The sequence below is a fragment of the Agelaius tricolor genome, unplaced genomic scaffold (genome assembly GCF_023055355.1).
Source record: "Agelaius tricolor isolate 1412-34295 unplaced genomic scaffold, bAgeTri1.0.p SCAF_12, whole genome shotgun sequence".
Taxonomy (NCBI): Eukaryota; Metazoa; Chordata; class Aves; order Passeriformes; family Icteridae; genus Agelaius; species Agelaius tricolor.
In genome coordinates this window covers 6,417,392-6,438,632 of record NW_027269272.1, presented here as the reverse complement: position 1 = coordinate 6,438,632, position 21,241 = coordinate 6,417,392, and the positions used below count along the sequence as shown (strand labels likewise).

At 50.0% G+C, this 21,241-nt stretch overlaps 1 long non-coding RNA gene across 1 annotated transcript in view; it reads left to right on the top strand.

Moving 5' to 3' along the window:
- The window catches only part of LOC139594826 (uncharacterized), a 32,614-nt gene extending 26,183 nt beyond the window's left edge, over nt 1-6,431 (top strand). The window contains exon 4 of the long non-coding RNA XR_011680757.1: nt 1,935-6,431. This is a non-coding gene — a long non-coding RNA (uncharacterized lncRNA). The remainder of the gene's footprint in view (nt 1-1,934) is intronic.
- Nucleotides 6,432-21,241: the final 14,810 nt, after the last annotated feature.

Below are 21,241 nucleotides of genomic sequence, written 5' to 3'. Positions count from 1 at the left end.
AAAAAACAAAAAACCAAAAACAAAAAAGGTCAAAATTAAGTCCCTTATCATTGCTAAATCATCAGAAACTAATATTGGAGCTGCTGGACGATTTTCCCCCTGAACTATCCCCACTCCACGATCCTAATGCGATGATTCTTCCTGTAGCTCTTTACATTCTATTATTTATAAGAAACAATGTTCAGCCCTCCCCTGACAGCGTTTGCAGGGCTGCGGAAAGCAGTGCGGCAGAAAGGTGGGAGAACAATTTTGGTGATGTTTCCATAGCTACCTAGCTGCTAAATGTGGTTTATTCCATTTTAAAGTCACCCAACACACACACACACACACACACACACACACACAGAGAAAGGAAAGCACACAGCCCTCCCCTCACACATGCAGGCACTGGGAATGCAGCCCCTAATCCCTGCCCTGCCTATTCCAGCCTAATCTGCCTGGGATTTGTATATTTAAAGGGCTGCTTGCTGCCTAAATAAATGGCTGGATACGGCAGGAGGATAAACATATTGTTTCTCGCTCGCTCTCCTCTCCGACGTGTGTGTTCCAGGCGCTCCCTGTAATATTATCACGGATATTTTTCCCCAGCCAGCCGCGGTACGCCGGGGAAGTCGGAGGTAGGAGGGTGTCCTCTCGTGGTCTGTGCCATCTCTGCAGCCTCGGAGCTGGGGGAAAAAAAAGAAAATGGAAAGGGGTACCTTGGCAGAGGGTGGGTATTTTAGGGGAAAAGCTCTTTGGCCGGAGTTTGTGGTCAAAAACATCTTGGTACCTCCCTGATGCTGTGGGAGAAATCCCCCCTGGGCTTGCTGTGCACATCCCTAAGGGAGCAGCTGGGGGCCACTGGCCACACTCAGTTTTCCAAGCCCATCCCTGGAAATAGGAGGAGAATGAGGCAGGGGGAAGGGGAATGGTCCCAGCTTTCCCCGGCAGAGGAAGGCTGCAGGGAGCCGTGTCCCAGCCCTGCCACCAAAGGAAACCTGGATCTGGGATCTGCTCCCTCTGGAGAGACTCATCCTGCTGCTCCCTGGGGCTGAGCCATCCACACAGCATTTTCCAGTCCCTCCCAGGCCTGGGATTCCCAGAGCTGCACTGGCATCCCCTGGGTCTCTGCAAAATGAGACGGGGGAGAGCTGGGAGCAGGACAAAGGAAGAGATGCAGGCAGGGACAACAGGCAGAGAGCCCGTCAGAAAATAGGAGAAGACATGCCCAGCAGGAATTCCTGACTCAAGGTTTACCTGAATGTAAATTAGATGTAAATGAGGGGTGTGTTCTTTACTCAGAGAGGGGTTCAGCACTGGCACAGGTTGCCCAGAGAAGCTGTGGCTGCCCCATCCCTAGAATTGTCCAAGACCAGCTTGGATGGGGCTTGGAGAAACCACGTGGAAGGTGTCCCTGTCCATGGCAGGGGGTGGAACTGGATGAGCTTCAAGATCCTTCCAGCCCAAACCATTCAATAATTCTGTGAATATGAATGAGGAGGATAAGTAACATGCAAGTATCTGAGGAGGGCAGCCTGCTGTCCATCCATCCTGCCTGGAATTCCAGCCCCTGTTCCCTGTGTTCCCTGTGACACAGCCACAGTGGTGGTCTTTGTCCACAGCACACACTGGGGGGGAGCAGCCACAGCTTGTCCTGGGAATGGCACAGGATTCATCCCTCTGCTGCATCCCCAGGACCCCTGCAAGCCCTTCCCAGGGACGTTCTGCTGTAAACCTGTCCCAGAGAAAAATCTCTCCTGAAGTGGAGGATTTTTGTCACAATTTTTTTTCTTCTTCTTCTTCTTCTGCCTGGCAGAAAAAGGAGAGTGAGAAGCACTGCTGAAATCGAGTTTTATTCGTGTTTGTCACCAGGTACAAAGCAAATAAATCATCACTGGAAAGCAAAGGCACCTCTGACCATCCCTCACCTGCTCGTGTGTCCTTTTGTTTTGCAGGTTCCCTTTGCTCCACGAAGTTGCCTGGGGCCTGCCAAGGTGCCAGGCACAGATCCACCCCTCTGGAGTGCCCCAGCTGAACAGGAGGAGTGGTGTGGAGGCAGCAGATTCCTTTGGGATCGCTGGGATTTGGCTCAGCCCCGCGTGGCTGTGCCAGCCCAGCTGCACAGAGGCTGCATCTGCAGGGACCTCACATCTGGGATAACCTGGCTCAGGAATCAGGCAGGTTTGATTGTCCTGGCTCTATTCCTTCCCAGGCACAGCCCTGACTCTTCCTGGCTTTGTGGGGAAGATGCTTCACCTTTCTTTGGGAGCCCTTTCCACAGAGCCCAGCACAGATCCAGCCCATTTTGCCACAAATCCCTTTTTCTTCCCAAGCTTGCTCCAGCTGTGAACAGCTGCAGTGCTGGCTCTCATCCCTCCAGCTGCCCTCCCCAAAGTCACATCCCTTCACAGATCCCATTTCCCACCTGATTGCCACATTTATCACACCTTTTTCTGCCAGAACACAGGGGCTGGCCCAGGCTGGGGATTGGACAGGTCCCAGCCCAGAAATCCTCTGTGCTCTCCTGGGTACCAGCAAAGGGGTTGGGATTGTGCCCCTCTGCCCTGCTCAGGTGAGACCTCACCTGCAGAGCTGCCCCAGCCCTGGGGCCCAGCACAGGAAGGGCCTGGAGCTGCTGAGAGAGTCCAGAGGAGGCACCAGGGTGAGCAGAGGGATGGAGCAGCTCTGCTGGGAGGAAAGGCTGGCACAGCTGGGGCTGTTCAGCCTGGAGAAGCTTTGGGGTGATCTAATGGTTGCCTTCCAGTCCTTGGCAAGAAGGATGGAGAGAGAATATTTCCAAAGGTCTGGAGTGCCAGGACAAGGGGGAATGGCTTCCCATTGACAGAGGGTAGGTTTAGATGGGATATTGGGAAGAAAGTCCTGGCTATGAGGGAGGTGAGGCCCTGGCACAGAGAAGCTGTGGCAGCCCCATCCCTAAAAGTGTCCAGGGCCAGGTTGGATGGTCTTGGAGCAGCCTGGGACAGTGGAAGGTGTCCCTGCCCATGGCAGGGGGTGGAATGGGATGAGTTTTAAGGTCCCTCCCAACACAAACAATTCCATGATTCTCTGGAAATGAACTGAACTCTTGCCAAGGAAAACCTCAGCAGCCCCTGGCTGGGTTATTTTCCAGCACAAGGTGAGATCCAGCAATGGGCCAAGAGATGCCATCACTGATGTCCAGTTTGTGGCCAAGGGGTGGACACACTCCTTGGGGGCTTGCCTTGCAATTCCAGGACATTTCTCTTCATTGCTTTCTGTCAGAGCAGGAGGGGCTGGCAATCAGTGGATTCCCCGTGGCCACAGAGCTCTCCTGGGCCATCATTATGGGTGATTATCAGCAATCACCATGTCACTGTTCCCAAGACAGCCTTTGCTGGCTCTGCACCAGCCTCCTTTCCCCTCCAGCCCCCAACGAGCAGGTGCTGGAGGTCAGGGGGTTTTTGTGCCTCTGTGCTGACAGGGAATATCTGAAGTCTCCAGTATCAGCCAGGGGTTGCACTGCAGGCTCCTCTCTAGCCAAAACCAGCAGCACAGAAACATTTCCTGCTGCCTTTCCTGCCCCTGCCAGCACTGGCACCAGGCAGGACGTGTGGGATCTGGCAGGACCCTGCTTGGGCTTTCCTGGAGTGGGAAAGGGACAGGTCTCCATCCCTGTGCCCTGGGAAATGTGAAAAGCTGTGCCTCCATTCAGCAAAGCCACAGCTGCCTGAAACATTCCTCCAGCCCTGCTCTCTGGACTAAGAAAGGCTGAAGCTTTTTTTTTTTTTTCCTTCCTCTTTTTCTTTTTTTTTTTTTTTTAATCAGTTCAATGTTTTACAGCTCAAATTCAAATAGGAGCTTAAGAGCTTAAACAATGAAACACAAGGATGTGCTGGCAGGGCTGGGCTGTCTCCTCTCCTGTTTGCAGCTCTGCTTGGCATCAGCCTGGGCAGAAAAACACCTGCATCTGCCCACCATGAGCTGAGCAGCCTTTCCAGGCATTTCACTGCCTTGGGGAAGGTAGGACAAGTGGGAAGAGCTTCAGGAAAGCTGGTGAGGGACTTCTTACAAGGGCCTGGAGTGGCAGGACAAGGGGGAACATCTCTGCACTGCCAGAGAGCAGGGTCAGGGGGGATGTTGGGAAGAAATCCTTCTCTGTGAGGGTGGTGAGGCCCTGGCACAGGGTGCCCAGGGCAGCCCTGGCAGTGTCCAAGGCCAGGTTGGATGGGGCTTGGAGCAACCTGGGATAGTGGAAGGTGTCCCTGCCCATGACAGGGGGTGGGACTGGATGAACTTTGAGGCCCATTACAATTTAGGACATTCTGTGATGATTTTGTGATTCCAGTGGGGTTGTGCAATCCTAAATCCACTGATCCAACTTCTCCAGCAGCCCTTCCCATGCCTTCTCCCTCTGCCCTGATACCATCTGTGCCTTTGTTGGGGTCACCAAGGCTCCATTTTGGGAAGTTGCTCTTGCAGGGCTAGTTCAGATTTGGGGGGGGATAATGGGCAGGGTGAAGTGCACGAGGAGCCACCCAGGCACTGCCATCCCCAGCCTGGCTCCAGCTGGATGCACCTGCCTGAAAATAACTTGGGCAAGAGAGTTTTGTTGCTATTCAGTGCTGCTGATCAGGGCTGTCTGCTCATTCACTTGGATGCTCCTGAATCCCAATGAACCCTTGGCATCCATCCCCTCCAGCTTGGTCCCTCTCAGCTGGTCTCCTCCTCTCAGATAGCTGCTGTTGATTGCTGCCCCAAGATGTGCAGGATGTCTCTGTTTCGGCCCATGCGTCCAAAGAACAAGTCAGAGCTCTTCAGTTTTCAGTCTTGAAGGTTGTTTATTAATTCTTATCTATAAAATTTTCTTTCTGCTCAGCCGAGGTCAGCTCAGCAGGGCAGCCACAGGCACTCTGACTGCCCTCAGGGCGGTGTTGTCTTTTTATACTACAAACTACGAGTAACGTATCTACAATTACTTTCCAATACCTATCACCTATGTTAGACAGTGCACTCCTATTCTAAACCAATCTCATCACAGCAGAAGACAGAGACCAAGAAGAAGAAGAAGGAAGGCTGGACACGCCCAAGTTCCTCCATCTTGTCCACATGACCTCCATATCAAAAATCCTAAAATCTACATTTTCGCCCTGTGATAATTTTATTATTATACTATTTAAACTTCTGTGCCTTTCAGGTCCTCATACAAAGCTGGTAATTGGCTCCAAGGGTCATAATCAAATCTGCAGGTGCTCTGGGCTGCATGCCAGGGTCTCCAAGCCTCCTGGCAGGGTCCTCGGCAGCTCTGGACACCCGGAGGGATGCACTGAGTTCCAACATCCTCTACCCTTGGCCACCTCTCCCTCTCCCTCTCCCTCTCCCTCTCCATGCCCAGCTCCTACCACAGAGCAAGAGCTTCCCCCCCTTCTACTCCTCAGAGTTACTGAGGAAGCAGCAGTGGTGCAAGAAGCCAAAGGAAGGCCAAAGGACAGCTCAGGAGTCAGGAAAGGGGCTTTTCCTGCCTCTCACACCCTATGGAAACAACTGCCCCCTTACCATGTTACCAGGGCAGAGGACTGACCATGTCTGAAGTCAGGATGGAAATACAAGCAGAAGAAGGGATGCTGGTCCACGGGAAAGGGGGAGACTCCTCCCAGGCTCCCAGAGCAGATCCCCAGCTGGTGTAAATAAAGAAGCACCAGACTGGTTTACACAAGCTGCAGCTGCTGAGAAATGCTTTTTCCTGATGGGATTTGGTTTTCTTTTCCTCTCTCCCTCCAGCTCTGAATGCCATCACATGTCCTGCCCCACCTTTCCCTTGCAGCCCATGTGGGGAGCAGCAGGGTGGCTGAGGAGAATCAGACCTGGGGTCAGAATCAGCACGCTGCCCTCCCCAGGATAAAGCTGCTCTCTTGCCAGCACCCCCAGTCCCTCCTGCAGAGCACTCCCCAGGCATCCCTCAAAGGCTGCTGGATGTGCCAGTGGGGCTGGAAGGAGCCCATCCTCCCAAGGGTGGCCCTGCAGCTGCTCCCCTGCTGTCCCCACCGATGCCTTTGGTGTGACAGTGACGTGGGGACAGGGCACAGGCTGGGCTGGAGGCTGCACCCCAAAACTCCCTCTGAGGTGAGCTGCTGTTCAAAGCTGTCTCCCTCAAAGTCAGCCATCTGTGCTGTTTTCTCTGGGAGTGATAAACACTTAAGGGTCACCTGCTTTCTTTAATCTCCTCTGGCTCGTATTCATCTGAGCTGCACATCATATTAATTATGTTCCTTTTATTCCTGCCCATGCCAGCACAGAGGGATCATTACTGCTGCTGCTTCCTCTTTTTATTGTCTGGATGCTCACAGTCACGAGCCCTGGAATCCTGGACCACGAGAGGACACTTTGCTGATCACCTTCCTTCATTAAGAAAACTTAATTTTAGTGCTGATGGGAAATTGGATTAAAGAAAATAAACCACCCAAAAACAGCCATAAGGTTTCTTGTTGGATTAAATATTAAAATTAATAATCCAGTGCTCCATTCAGCTCTGTATTTATGTTAATATTTAATTCAATAACAGCCCGTGGTTTAGAACATTTTCTCATTTGTTTAAAGCACCAGATGAAATTGCAATTTCTGCCTAAATTGGAGCAATATGGAGCTAACTGGGTTATGCTAATGAGGAGGAATGGCAGCTCCCAAAATCCTCTACCTGGTGGTGGAGGGGGGCTCAGCAGGGGGAAGGGGAGTGGATGGAGAGGCAGCAGGGGGGGAATGCAAATCCTGCTGGCTGCAGGGAAGCCTGGCAGCAGGAAAAGAGACTGCAGGGCCAGGGTGCACATCCCAGAGACTGGGAGGGCTCCACATGCAGGAATCACTCAGGTTCCAAGTGGGTGCTGCCCCTGTTGTGGTGCCTCTGCAGCACCAGGGAGCTTGAGGATATTTGCCCCTGGAAAAACCACTGGGAAGGGCAGTGAAGATCCAGATCCTGGGCTGGGGGATGCTCTGGATGGCAGGGACACATCTGGAGGCCTTGCAGGTGCATCTCTGCTCCTGTTTGGGATGTTTTCTCCCACAAATGCTGCTAGCAAAAACGTTGCCGCATGAAGTCTGGGACTGGGATGTGATCCAGGATCAGGTGATGGTCAGAAAAGGGTTTAGGTTGCACCAGGGTGGATATCAGCAAAATTTCTTCAGTGAAAGGGTTGCCCAGAGTGGGTGACACCATCCTGGAGGGATTTAAAAGCCATGTGGATGTGGCATTTGGGCACATGGGTCAGTGGTGGGGAGCAGCTGGACTCGATGGTCTGAGAGGGCTTTTTGATCCTAAATGATTGCATGATTCTGTGAGGATGTGGGGTCTGCTGTGAGCTGGTCCCAGGCTGAGCTTTCCACTGATGGTATGGAGCACCAAGCAGGATGCACCAAAGAGCAGCCTTTCCTTTTCCCAGTGATTTCTCCTGGCTGGAGCAGAGCTCGATTGCTGGTGCAGTGCTGGGGTTCAACCTCAGCATCCCATGAGGAGAACTGAGCCCAAGGGAGAATCCATCACCCAGGAGATTGAACAATTCCCTGCAGAAAAGAATCTGGGAAGGACTTTAAAAGCTCTGCCCTGTTTCTCTCCTTTTCCAAGGGATGGGAAATGGACATTTCCCAAGGGTGGGCAGAGCCCCTTGCCCAGGCTGGTGCTGGGGTTTCACCTACTGGGAGATGTTTGATATGACAAAAGCTCTTTTCTTCCCCAGGAGAGCTCTCATCTTGAAAAACAGAATAATTATGGAGAAAGAATGTGGAACATGGAGCAATGATCAGTAAAACTTGAAAGCTTTGGAGGTGGAGCTCCCAGTGAGTTTCCTGAAGTTTGGATGCATACCCAAACTTCCTTGAACCTTTTGAGGCCTAATTAAATTCGAGGGGACTTATAAAAAAAACATGCATGGAAGAGAAAACTTTTTGCTATGAAAAAGCCTGCTTAATAAAACAGATTATGTGCAAAATAGAAATCTGGGCCTTGTGAAGGAAGAGTAAAACGACACTAATGAGCAGAGTCTGAGTGTTAATGAATGGGATTAGCATTCCATTACCTGCAACTCTTATAAATAGACCCACCAATTTTAGGTTCCCTGTTCTTCAAAGAACCTGATGTGATTTCTGGGGGTGTTTTCATGTAGTTAATTCCATTTTGTACAAGGAGAAACTGAGGCAGAAGCCAATCACTTGAGCCACCCCTCAGGGCTGTGGTTGGGGTGGAGATGGGAACATTGAGGTTTTATTTTTATAGGGTTTGATTTGGACTTTGGGCAGTCAGCACCCAGCAGGCACCATCCTGAGCTCTGTGTGTGGAGCTCTCCTCTTTCCTCCTGGAAACAGCACTGAGCAGGTGGCAGCTCCTGCAGGTTCTTCCCTGCTGGATCCTGAGTGTTTTATTTCTCTCTGGACCTTGTGTGGACTTTGGCTCCTGGGAAATACCCCAGGATGGGGATGACCCTCATTCCCAGCTGGACTTTGTCCACATCTGAGCATGTCCCTTCTGTGCAGCTCTTGGATGTGGCAGCAAATGGTCCCACCAGCCTTGGCTGGGAACCAGAGTTCTGTTTCCCAATCTCTGTTTTAAAGGGCAGTGAACCATCCCCCTCTTCCATCCCCACATGGTCCTGTCCACTGAAAGCCAGGAGTGAATTTTCATTCTTGTTTCCTTGCCCTTTGGAGCTCTTCTGGTGTCGCCCTGTTCTTCTAAAGTCCTTCTAAGCCTTCTGAGGTTTATATTCTTGTAATGGAGTTTCTCACGCACTTTTCATGTAAAAGATGATTGTTTTGCATTCCTTTCTGGAGGAGGAAAGATTGATGGACTGTTGGTTTGACCAGTGTGGTTGGAGAGGTGGCAATTTCATCCTCCAATCCACGGTCACTTTTGGAATTCTATAAATATTGAGGTCCAGAAACAAACACACCTTTTTTTGCCTTGGATACCTCAGCATGTGAGTGCCATTCATTTTGTGTCCCATTGTGACATTCTGGGGGTGCTGCCATCCATGATGGAGAAGAATTCCAGTTAGAGCTGGCCAGGACTGGGAAGGATGGGCTGGTTTGATGGGAACATCAGGATATCAGTGTGCATGGCTGTCCTTGTCACCTCCAGGGGCTGGAGAAGGAGATGACCACCCTTAATTTCAGCTCTACAGAGATTGATTTTGGGGAGAAAGGCGTAAAAGAGACCAAACCTGCTGTGGGAGGGCTCTGCTGGTTCACCCAGGATCTCTCCTTCCTTCCTTGTTTGCAGCCAAACTCCTGTGCAGGAGACTCTTAATAACATCCTGGAGAAGGAAGCTGGGATGAGGCCCTCACCATGACTGGAAGGATGTCAGGAAGGAAGAACTGATGTGTTCAAACTTATGGGCTGGGATTCCTCCCACCTCACCAATCACAGCAAAACCAGGTGCATGCTCAGGTTTTAGCTCTCTCTCTGCTCCATGTCTGCATGGTTCCTTCCAGAAGGACATTTTTCCTGTCCCAAAAGGTGTCCATGACAGATGGGATCAGGAGCCCTTGGGAGATTTTGCCATCCTGGTGACAATAGAGAAAGCACAGGCAACTTTGAGACTAAATACCTGAATTTTAGCTGGGGCTGTTAACAGAAACAAGCCCTCTTCCCTCCTGGAAAAAACACAAATAACTGTAATTTCCTCAAATTTCTGACAGTGAGTCTTCATTTTTTCAACAGCCCTGGCTGGCAGGAGGAGCTGCTGCTCTGGGAGGAGGTGGGTGGTGTTGGTAAAGTGGAGTGAGGCAACAGCAGGGCACTGCTGTGTCTGCCTGACAGCAGGATTGCATCTTGATGGCCCTCCCTGGCTCCAGGGGCACGGTCCAGACCTCTGGAATTGCTCTGTCCTGCACTGCAGAGCAGGCTGAGGAAGGAGCTTTCCTTACATTTTCCATGGAACAGCTTCAGTCTTACCAAAAACCACTGGGATTTTGCCTGCTGCACCCTCAAATAATGTAGCCAAACAGATTCAGGAGCCAAGGATGGGTGGGCTGAGAACATGAAGGGCAGATTCCCCTGGAACAGAATATAGGGAAGCCTTTCCCTGACCATCTGCCTGATCCATGACTGCAGCTTTGCACCACTACCTGTCCTATTTTTGCCTTCTTTTTATTCAGAGGAGAGTGCAAACATGTTGTACATCAGCTCTTGAGGCCCCTGCATTACCAGCACAGCCTGGAGCTGGGCTGGGTGTGGAAGCAGCCACAGTTTTGGGCTGGCCCCAGGCTCTGCTCCCACCACAGTGGGATGAAAGCAGCCTTTACTGGGAGGTGCCTCTTCTCCAGGATGGGGATCTCAGCAAGCGCTTGCTGAGGCTCTCAGTTGGCTGTCTTGTTATTTTCCCCTTCTATTTGGGAACAGATGAGCAGGGAAAAGGCACAGATGACAATATTTTGCCATTTTTTTCTGCTGGAAGCGAGGATGAGCAGCTTTGTTTGAGCAGCAGTGTCTCTGCAGGCTCCTGGCAGGTTGTCCATGGACCATGGTCTGTGATGGTGGTCCTGGGGACTGGGAGGGCTCTGGCTCTACAGGGGAGGGAAAGCTCATCCTCCCCTTGCTTCCAAACATTTGGAAAGTCTCCTCTGTAAAGGAACAAGGGATCCCTTGGTAGGACAAGGGGGAGTGTCTTTAAGCTGAAAAAGGGCAGGATTAGATGGGATTTTGGGAAAAAATTATTCCCTGTGAGGGTGGTGAGACCCTGGCACAGGGTGCCCAGAGAAGCTGTGGCTGCCCCTGCATCCTTGGCAGTGTCCAAGGCCAGGCTGGAAGGGGCTTGGAGCAACCTGGGACAGTGGAAGTGTCCCTGCCCATGGCAGGGGGTGGAACTGGGTGGGCTTTAAGGTCCCATCCAACCCAAACCATTCTATGATTCCATGATTCTAATCCAAGCCCTCATCCTGCTCCCAGGCATTGCCCTCAGGACACCCTGCTGAGCTGAGGTCCCTCTAGGGAGATGCAGGTCAGGAATCTGGGGCTCAGTAGCTCTCCCAGCTCATCTCATCTCATTTGTAAATGTGTCTGGATTCAGACTGCCAAGCTGCCAGTCAGATCTGTCACCTTTGGACGCCTCCTTTTGTGCCAGCAGGGAGAGGCCACCATCCTTGGGCGAGTACCAACCTGGGCAGCTCTGCTGGCACAGCATGGGAACCTGATCCCTATCCCAAACCCCCACAGAGCCCTAAAAACCCCCACAGAGCCTCCAACCCCCCTTTTGACTCAGAGCAAGCAGCAAAGGGAGCTGCAGCACAACTGCAAATGCCCAACCCACCAGGATTTCACTGCCTGTTCAGCCCTTGCACAGGGCTTTTTTTTATTATTTTTTTTTCTACCCTAGGGGTTTGAGCAGCACAGCAAGTCCAGTAATGAACTGTTACTCAGGAAAATAAGACTTTCATTAGGTTAGGATTCTGCCGGGTGTCTGCGTTCCTCGATAATGAACCGTGAGATTGCGCCAAGCCCTGGCTGGAGCAGGGCTGAGCTTATCTCCTGCCATCATTTACCCACTTATCACCAGCATGGGGCACTGGGACCAGGGCTCCTTCTCCCTGAGAAGCTTTCTTGGGGTCAAACTGTGGTTTTAAGTGTTCAGCCCGACCCTGCCTTCTCTCTGCTGATGGCCTACACACACCATCAGATGCTGATGTTTCCTCTGGTTTTTTAGGTGTTCATTATTCATCACTCACAGGTCCTGCAATTGCAGTGCGTGTCTCCTCTGGTGTGAAAACATTCATAACAGCTTTGGCTAAGCACAGAAAGATCATTTATTTCACAAATCCACAGAAAATTCTGCCTGGCTGGGATTAAAGCTCAGCCTTTCTTTGTAGGTGAGGCTTTCAGGGCATGTTTTACCAGGAGGAAGGATTGAAGGATTGGTTTTTCCATGGATCTGCCCTTTCCCAAGATCACTGCTCACCCCCCAGCCACAGCCTGAGCCACTGGTGGCTGGTGGAGAGCAACAAGCAGCAAAACTGAGCCTGAGCAAGGCACAAGCACAGGGATTTGGAGTTATTCCTGCCCTGTCTGAGGGTCTGGAGCAGCATTCTGATTTTTTTCTGGATCTCCCTTTCCCATGTGAGGTTGAAGCAGGCAGGATCTGTGCCCTCAGCCCCGTGGCTCTGCCTCCCCATCCCTGCAGCAGCCCCTGGCTGCTCCTGGCACTGCTCACCTCCACCAAGGACAAGGAGCAGTAAATCCCAGCAGCCTCTTAAAAAACATTTTAATTAAAAAAAAAAACGACATAACAGGAGCTTTAAAGGACATGAAAGGCAACAGCTGTGGAGCTGCTCCCTGCTCCCCCTCCCCTGCCTCCCCCTCCTCTCTGCAGTGCTTTTCAGAGTGATTTTCATGTAAAGCTTCTTGGGTTTCCTGGTTTCTGGCCTCCATCTGTGGTTCTGAGCACAGGCCAGCCAGCAGGGAGGGCACAGGCAGCCCCTGGGCTGGCAGGAGCTGGGACACGAGGGGACATTCTGCCTCACCCAGCCCAGAGCAGGCTGGAGCTGCAAACCCACCTTGAGATGGGGATTGGGAGCGTCAGGGAGGGTCTAAAGGTCCATTGCTGTCAGGCCTGGCTTAGGCAAGCCTGGGGCTCCAGCCCAGAGCAAGACCAGAGCTGGTGGAGGAGATAGTCCAGCTGGAGATGTGACACATGGCCTGCAGGGCAGGGTGTCCTTTGGAGATGGCAGCCATCATCAAAACTGAGCCCAAAATGGTCCAAAACTGAGCTCAGCTGGCCCACCCAACCTGGGGCCAGGTGCTGATGTGTCTGAGCCTGGATTTGCTGTTGGCTGGATGGGAGTCCCACCTGGCAGTGCTGGCACAGCACAGGGGCTGCCTGGATGTGCTGCCCTGGCACAGGAACGCCCTGGCACAGGGGACACCATGGCTGCCCCATCTAGGCCGAGCTGCTGAGGCCTGAAATCTGCTGCCACTGGCATTTTACCCTGTTTAGGTGGGATATTGGGAAGGAATTGCTCCCTGTGAGGGTGGGGAGCCCAGAGCAGCTGTGGCTGCCCCTGGATCCCTGGCAGTGCCCAAGGCCAGGCTGGATGGGGCTTGGAGCAGCCTGGGATAGGGGAAGGTGTCCCTGCCATGGCAAGGGTGGGACTGGATGGGCTTTAAGGTCCCTCCCAACCAAAACCATTCCATGATTCCATGATTTTACTTAAAATCTATTTCCTGGGACCGACACTGAGAGTTTTAATCCAGAGTTGGGGATCTCCAGCCACCTCCTCTTCCCAGGGGATCAACACATCTGGAAGATACCCCCAAGACCATGGAGCTAAGCTGGACCAGCTGTTCAGAGGGGTTTCCCAACCCTGTAGCTAACACTAACACATGATTTAGGTAAAATACAATGTGGCTTTAGCGATTACAGGGAATATTTGGATTTTTTTAGGAAATCTGATGAGAAGGAGGAGCCCCTACACCATGTTGTGGAAGAAAAGATTTTGCCATGTCCTTTCTTTGATGTATTCACCCCCTCTCACCCATCATGTCCAACATCTCAGGCCTAAAATCATCAATCAAACCAACAGAGTGAAGGCAGGAGCAGGGCCAAAGCCTTCCCACTGGGATTCTCCATGCTTTGCATTTTGCAAATGTAAAGCCCTCGCCGGTTCAGGGCTTCCAATTAGAGCTGGGCAAATGAAAACCTTCTCAGCTCACTGCCCAATCCTCCACCAGAAATTCAAATGAGGAATGGTTTGGATCAGTGCAAAGTACAGACCCTTTCATTTTTATTTTTTTTTCTCCTCCCAAAATAAACCTTTCTCCTTCCCACCCTGATTAATTTTAGATCCCATGAAATGTTTTATTCAATTGCAGAATGAAATGTCATTTCAGAACATTAGCTGGAATAATATTCCTTTTTTAAAAGTGCCAGAGCAAAGAAGTTCAACTTTTAAGACCTTTCTTTTCCTCCCTGCATGGGTGTAGGAACAAATTTCTTTTTTGATGACAAAAAAGACGAGATTTTTGAATTTTTTTGATTTTAAGGCCCTGGAGAAGGGATATGACCAAACCCCAATGGAGCTGATTTTGCTGGAAGCACAGGTTGGCCAAAATCATCTTCATTCCCAAGAGCTCTCTCCTACTTTCTCTGACTCTGCTGGCTGCTCTTTAATCAAGCATTTAAAACCCAGCTCCGAGACTTCCCATCAATTTCCAAATCTCTCAGACTTTGTGAAAAAAATCAAACAGATCAGGAAAAGGAGCACAGGGGAGGCCACTGGCTGGGATGAGCCTGACTGGAGGGGTGGGGTGGGGTGGGGTGGGATGGGATGTTCCTGGTGTGGGGGGAAGAGGGAGGTTTGGGGAATGGGCAATAAATTGATTTTCATGTGTTCTGGGGCCACGCTGCCGTTTCCAGCATCACAGGCGGATCTGGAGGCAGAGTTCTGAGGGGATTAGAAAAGATTTATTTTCCTTTTTTCTGGAGTGAGATGAAAGGGGGGGAGGGAGAGGGAGAGGCAAGCAAGGAGTGCTAAGGAAAGGAACTCATTATTTTTTATCTTTTCCAATGACCTTGTTTATTTTTGTCCTGCTTGAAAGCAGCTTCTTTCCTTGAGAAAATTTGGAGGTATCTGGAGACTGGGGCTAGTGAGAAAGGGAAAAAAGGAAAAAGGGAGCTGGGTGAACTGAAGAAATATGGAAAATAAACAGAGTAAATGTAAACTGAGCTGGAGAAATACCCACATGGGCTTAATGGCTGTGATGAAATTCCATGTCTAGGGGAAATGTTCCCCCTGTCCAACCTGGCCTCAGACACTTCCAGGGCTGGAGCAGCCACAGCTTCTCAGGGCAACCTATGCCAGGGCCTCCCCACCCTCACAGGGAAGGATTTCTTCCATATATTTAACTTAATTTTTCCCTGTTTCTATTTGAACCCATTGCTTCTTGTCCTATCCCTACAGATCCTGATAGAGTCCCTCTCTGTCCTCCCTGCAGCCAGCTCAGGTCCTGCAAGGTGCTGGGAGGTCTCCACTTCTCCAGGCTGGCCAGAGCTTGTGGGGAACAGAGGCACCATCACTGTGACTCCCCTGGTCCTTGCCCAAGCTGTATTTCCTGAAGGAACTCCCTCAGACCCATTGCAAGAGGGATTTCATTTGGTTTTTCCCTTTTATTTCAGTGGGCTTTGATTCTGGCTGGGAAGCAGCTCATGGACGTGTACCAATCCCTCCTCATCCTCCTGCACACTGGACATCCCCATTGCTCAGGGTTTGAAATGCAGCACCCCATCCATTTAACCCTGCTGAGTTGTTTTGGTTTTATTTTTTTCCCTATATTTTTCCTTAAGCACCCTGTTCTCCCATTATCCCCTGCACTGGGATCATCCCCTGGAAGGACATGGCTGCACCCCAGAGGGAGCACCAGGAGAACTTGTGAGGTTCCAAACCCAAGGACCAGCTCTGCCCCAGCTGATGCTGCCTTTGAGGGGTGAGCAGAGCTCCCCAAACCCTCAGGAGATGCTCCCTGATGTCCCCTCATGGTCCCCATGGCCTCCAAAGCAGCAACGTGTCCATGTGCAGCTGATCCTGGAGCTTCACCCACAGCCCCTTCCTCTGCATTACACCAGGGCCATTCAACCTCCAGCTCCTGGTGCTGGAAAAATCCACCCTGAAAAACTCCCAAAGTGCAAGGTCAGCTTGGCAAAAAGCCCCTGGACCAATTTTAGGTAAAACCAAGCTCTGCTTTAAACCCTCATCTCGGGTTGGGCTCCACTGGTTACTCAGAAATACTCCTGAAAATTCTGCAAGTGCTCAATTTGCATAGCTGTAAAGGATCATAAATAATTCGAGGTGCTGGGATTTAATTAGTTGACCTATACCAGGGAGGAATTCTGGCCTCATTTATGGAAATCAGAGTAGTCTGGAGGGAGCCCAGGGCGTGAAGTGGCCGTGGAGCTGCTGTGGGAGCAGCCATGGTGAAGGAAGGGATGGGCCCACCCCAAACCCTTACCTGCAGCTCCTCATCCATCCCAGCACTAATCAAGGATAATTGAACTTCAATACAGACGTTGGGAGCTGCTTTTTCTCCATGAGAAGTCCCAGAGGAGCCTGTTCAGCAGCAGGGTGGTGCTGCCCAGGAAAGCTGTGGCCTGTGGGATGTGCTGAAGGCTCTGTTCTGCAAGCTGCAGGACCCTGTTCCCTCCAAATACTGGGCTTGCAAAGAGGATCCTGGCTCTTGATCCAGTGCAAAAGGCAGCCAGGCATGCCTGGGAAGCTCCAGCTGAACTCCAGAGGCTTTAGGATGGCTTTGATAAGTGCTGTGTTCAGTGGGAAGGCTCCTTCTCTAGATTTAACCCTCAGACTTCAAAAGCAATAAGAAAAAAAATCCCATTTTTTTTGTATTTTAACCCACTGCTCTGAGCTGCATCTGAAACTGACTGAAGAGAAAAGGAGTGAGTAAAGGTTGGGCTGTGGGGAGCAAAGGCAGGCAAGAGAAAAATGAGATGAAAAGGTCTTTGTAGTAACTGTGCTTCCACTGGAGACTTCCCAGCTGCTGGCTGGGGTCTTGTGTGATCCCACAGATCCTCCTGGGCTGCCTCTGCTGACGGAGGCGTGTGGATAATCCCAACCCCTGCCCCAAACCACGGCAGCACAGAGAGGCTTTTAAACAAATTTAGCCCTCACACAGGAGAAAACACCTTTTTGTTTCTAGGGGCAAACAATGCCAAAGGGTTCTGGTGGATCCAGCCATCACTGTGGGGATTTTGCCCTTGCTGAGGCAGGCAGGGCTGTGCCCAGGGCAGTGCCTGGCACTCCAGAGGGATCCCAGCACAGTATCCCACATTCCAAGCCGTGTCTGAGGCAGCAGGGCTATTATAAATAATTTATTCTCTGGGCAGAGGAGGGAGGAAGAGAGAGCGAGCTTTTAATTAAAATGATATCTTACAGATCAAATAAATATGAATAAGATGCCAAAAACAACTGTATAAATCCCAAACATTCTCCTGTGTTTTAATTATTTGTGTTGATAAAACAAGAGCAGAGGCATTTGGCTCTGCTCGGAGGCTGCGGAGGCGAAAGGTTACACTGGCATTTTTTATGTTCTGTGCAAGGAACAAATGTTTCCTAAGCCCAGATCTGACAAACTATAATTCATATCAGGAATTAAATTGGAATTTAGAGAACAATTGTTAATATTTCAAAGTAATTGTTTAAGAAATTATCATTTTGGTATCTGCCGCAAAAATAATTACCCACCACTAATTTTTCTTTTTCAAAGGCTGCTATTTGCTGGGATAATGTTGGAAAGATGAGGAGTTTGTGCTGGGAGCTATTTATGTAGTTCAAATGAGAAGATAAATAGGAAGGGACTTTCATGTTCCCAGGCAAATGAGTCTGACTAATGTACAGCTTCGAGCTCAAAAGTGGGCCTTGGATTTATCTGGAAATTGGGGGGAATTTTCTGTGGATGGGATGTGCAAGAAACAGCAGGTGAGAAAATGATCAGAAGCTGTGCATATTAATTAGGAAATGGTCCTCAAATAAACCCTGAGGGCATGGAGAGGTTGGTGAGAGGTACCAGCATCTTACCTCTGCCTTTGCAGGGTTCTGGGGAGGAACAGGAGCTGCATTCCTACTTCTGCCCTTCACAGGGCATCTGAACATTGGAAAGGGGCTAAAACTTGAATATTTAGAGGGTCACAGGGAAAGAAGTGGGGTAGAAGGGATCTCAAACAGCTGCATCCCACAGCTGCAGGATGGGGTTATTCACATCCTGTCACATCCTGCTCCTTCCCTCTGTTGTGCTGGTGGAAAATGCATCCTCCTTCCTCTAAAAAGGGCTTTCTTCATGGGATGGAGAGAAGGTGGAGCAGTGGCAGCACGAGGAAAGGTCCAGCAGCTCCAAGGAGTTGCTGTGGACTTCTCTGTTCAGACAGCATCTGGCAAAGGGAAGTGATTTCCATGAAAACAGTTTCAAGTGCAAAAGGAGAAATTATTTTCTGGGGTTTGTTAAATATTTTTCACAAAATTATTACTCCATCTTTGGTGGGAAAATTCCCAGCTGCATTTTGAAATATCTCCCTTCCTGCCACAGGATTTTTTTAATGGGTAACTTTTTCTCCAAGCGATGCCGATGTCGATGGTGACTTTTAAAGTACACAAGGAGAAGCTGCATTTTTTACCAAGTCTTCTGGGAAAGGCTTTTTTTACCAAGTCTTCTTGGGAAAGGCTTTTTGTCACCTCAGCTCCCATTTTTTCTATTCTTAGTTTCGTAGAATGGGTTGGGTTGGGTGGGACCTTAAAGCCCCACCTGCTGCCATGGGCAGGGACACCTTCCACTGTCCCAGGGTGCTCCAAGCCCCATCCAACCTGGCCTTGGACACTCCCAGGGATCCAGGGGCAGCCACAGCTGCTCTGGGCACCCTGTGCCAGGCCTAACCACCCTTTGAGTACAGACTTTCTTCCCAATATCCCACATAACTCAGGCCCACTCTGCTTCTTCTGCATCTGTGGAGAGACATTAAAAAAAAAAAAATCTCCCTTTCCTGCTGTTTATCATCCCTTAATATCAGAACTAACAACCCAGGCTTCCTTTGCTCTTTCCAGCCTGCCTCATAAATCATCCTTACACCACTGGGAGCATTTCAGAGCTCTTCCCTGGCCATGGGAATGGGCTGCAAATTTCCATGTGGATCAGATCTGAATTAGTTGCCTTAACCCAGAGGCTAAAGAAGGAGTGATTCCTCTCTCCTGCAATGCATTGATTTCACAAAAGCTAAATGCTGTTGGTTTGGGTTTTTTTTCCTCTGACACAACACAATAAATTGGATTTAATGTTTTCCCTCCCATAAGGTTTGTTATGGGAAAAACAAGGGATGGAAGTGGAGAGGGAGAATCCAATCCCTTCCCAGGTAAAGCTTGCCCCATCCCATATTGGGGTACAGGGAATGGGGTGGTTTCCTCTCAGAGTCCTCTGCCCATCCCACAGATGTTCCCAGCAGGGTTCTGAGGCAGGATTTGGCCCCTCACAGGCTCCCAGCCTGTTTCCCCCTGGAGCACAGCCTGTGGTGGGAATCCTCTTCAGCACTTGAAGCACTCATGCTCTCTAAGGACACTTGCAAGGATGCCAGGACACATGGCAGGTGCCCAAGGAACTTTTCCCACTGGTTTTCCAGCATGAAACATGCCCAGCTCCACCTGAGAGCTCTCCTTGGCATAACCACCCAAAGCTCTCAACTTCTTGGGTTTTTTTGTCTTTATAGGCTTTATAATAATGCCAATAACTATATATAATAACTAAATTAATACTAATAATGAACTGATTTGATTGGTGTCATGTTAGACACAGAAAATACCCCCAGGGAACAGGGGCAGGACAAGATGAAATGGCCTCAATTGTTCAGGTGGGATTTTGGGTAAATGTCTTCACTGAAAGGGTTGTCCAGTCCTGGCACAGCTGCCCAGGGCAGTGGTGGCATCACCATTCCCAGAAATGTTTAAAAGCCATGTGGATGTGGCTCTAGGGGACTCGGCAGTGCTGGGGTGATGGTTGCACCTGAAGGTTTTCCAACCTCAATTCTTCCATCATTCGAAAACCAGGTAGAAAGTGAGGGATTGTGGTGTGATGGAGGAATAGACACAGGGACCAAGCTTTCCCTGCTGGAAAAGCTGTGTGTTTGCTCTGAGGATACCCCAAAGGAGAGCTGGGTGTTTGTCTGTGCTGCAGAGGGTCCCAGGAGGATCTCTGGGCAGCCAGGGGGGTGTGGAGATATTTTTGTATCCAGGGGAGCTGCTCTGAGGAAGGAGCTCTAATTAGAGGAAAATATTTGATCTCTGTAGGCCTTTGGTGAAATATCTCAGAAAAGCAGCAGATGTTGCTGAAATTATTTTGTTCAACTCTTTCCCTCCCCTTTTTCTCCTTCTTTCTTTTTTTTTTCTTTTTCTGAGGCACATTGAATTAAAATTCAGTAAACAGATCATGGCACTTTGTTGAGGGGTGCCAAAAACTTGCTCAAAATCAAATCTGATGCCTCATGCAAAGCAAAGCACAACCCTTTTCCTTTCTTTTGGGAGTCAGAAGTTATCCTGGAGCTGCCAAAGACTCCCCAAAAGATGTGGTGTCACAGCAAGGACAGACTCCTGTTCCTGGTGTCATCCTGGCTGGCTCAGCATCCAGGTGATCTGCACTGCATGGTCCTGCCTGGAACCACTCCTTTCCCAGGAATTCCCCTTCTCTGATGAGACAGAAGGGACAAATCTGGCTCCTTAGCCCTAAAAGAAGCTGTGCATAAATATAGGGCTGCCTAAAGATCCCCCAGAAGGTCTCATGGGGACTTCTCCAGGGTGGGTTAAAGAAAGCAACTTTTAGAAGACGTCATCAAACCAGGTTTGATCTTCAGTTTAAGGAGGTTTGGGACACCAAAAGCCCCATTTTAGAGTATTTTCTAGTCCTCACACTGGCAGCATTAAACCAGTTCTGAAGTGGTGTCCAGTGACAGAGAGCACCTGCCATGAGCTCCACTGGACAGGTGCAAAAATGGGAAAAATTATTCTCCTGGTGAAGGGGAGGAAATGCAGTGGGTGTAGAACCATAAAATCCCAGAATTTCCTGAGCTGGAAGGGATCCACTAGGATTGAATCCAACTCCTGGCCCTGCACAGCGTGCCCAACAATCTCACACCCTAAATACCATCCTGTAAGCACAGGCAGGTCCATTGAAATCAGGAATAATCACCTTGAATTGTCATTGTCCAAGAATCCACAGAGAACCAGCTACTCAGGAAACATCAGCCAGAAACCTTTTTTGGATTAGAGAGTCAAAACAAGGGCCTTGATGGGTTTACTTGTCTGGTGTTCTTGGGTTTCTGTGCTGAAATGGCTCCTGAGGTATCAGAAAATATCTTTTTTCCCAGCCCCACAACCGAAGAAGTTGAGATTCCTCAGCTCTGCTTTTCAAGGTTGTTTATTTTCTCTTATCTATTCCATCTTTCTCTGACCTGCTGAGATCTGTCCAGCAGGTTGGGTTATGGCACAGTGTCTGCCCTTGGGGTGGTGTTAGCTTTTTATACTAAAAACTACATGTACTTTATTTACAATAATTTCCCAATACCTATCACCTATGTTAGACAGTCTGTCTCTAAACCAATCCAGAGCTGCCACCATCACAGCAGAAGATGGAGGACAAGAAGAAGGAGGAGAAGGAGGAGAAGAAGAAGGAGAAGGAGAAGAAGAAGAAGAAGAAGGAGAAGAAGAAGAAGAAGAAGAAGAAGAAGAAGAAGAAGAAGAAGAAGAAGAAGAAGAGGAGGAAGAAGAAGGA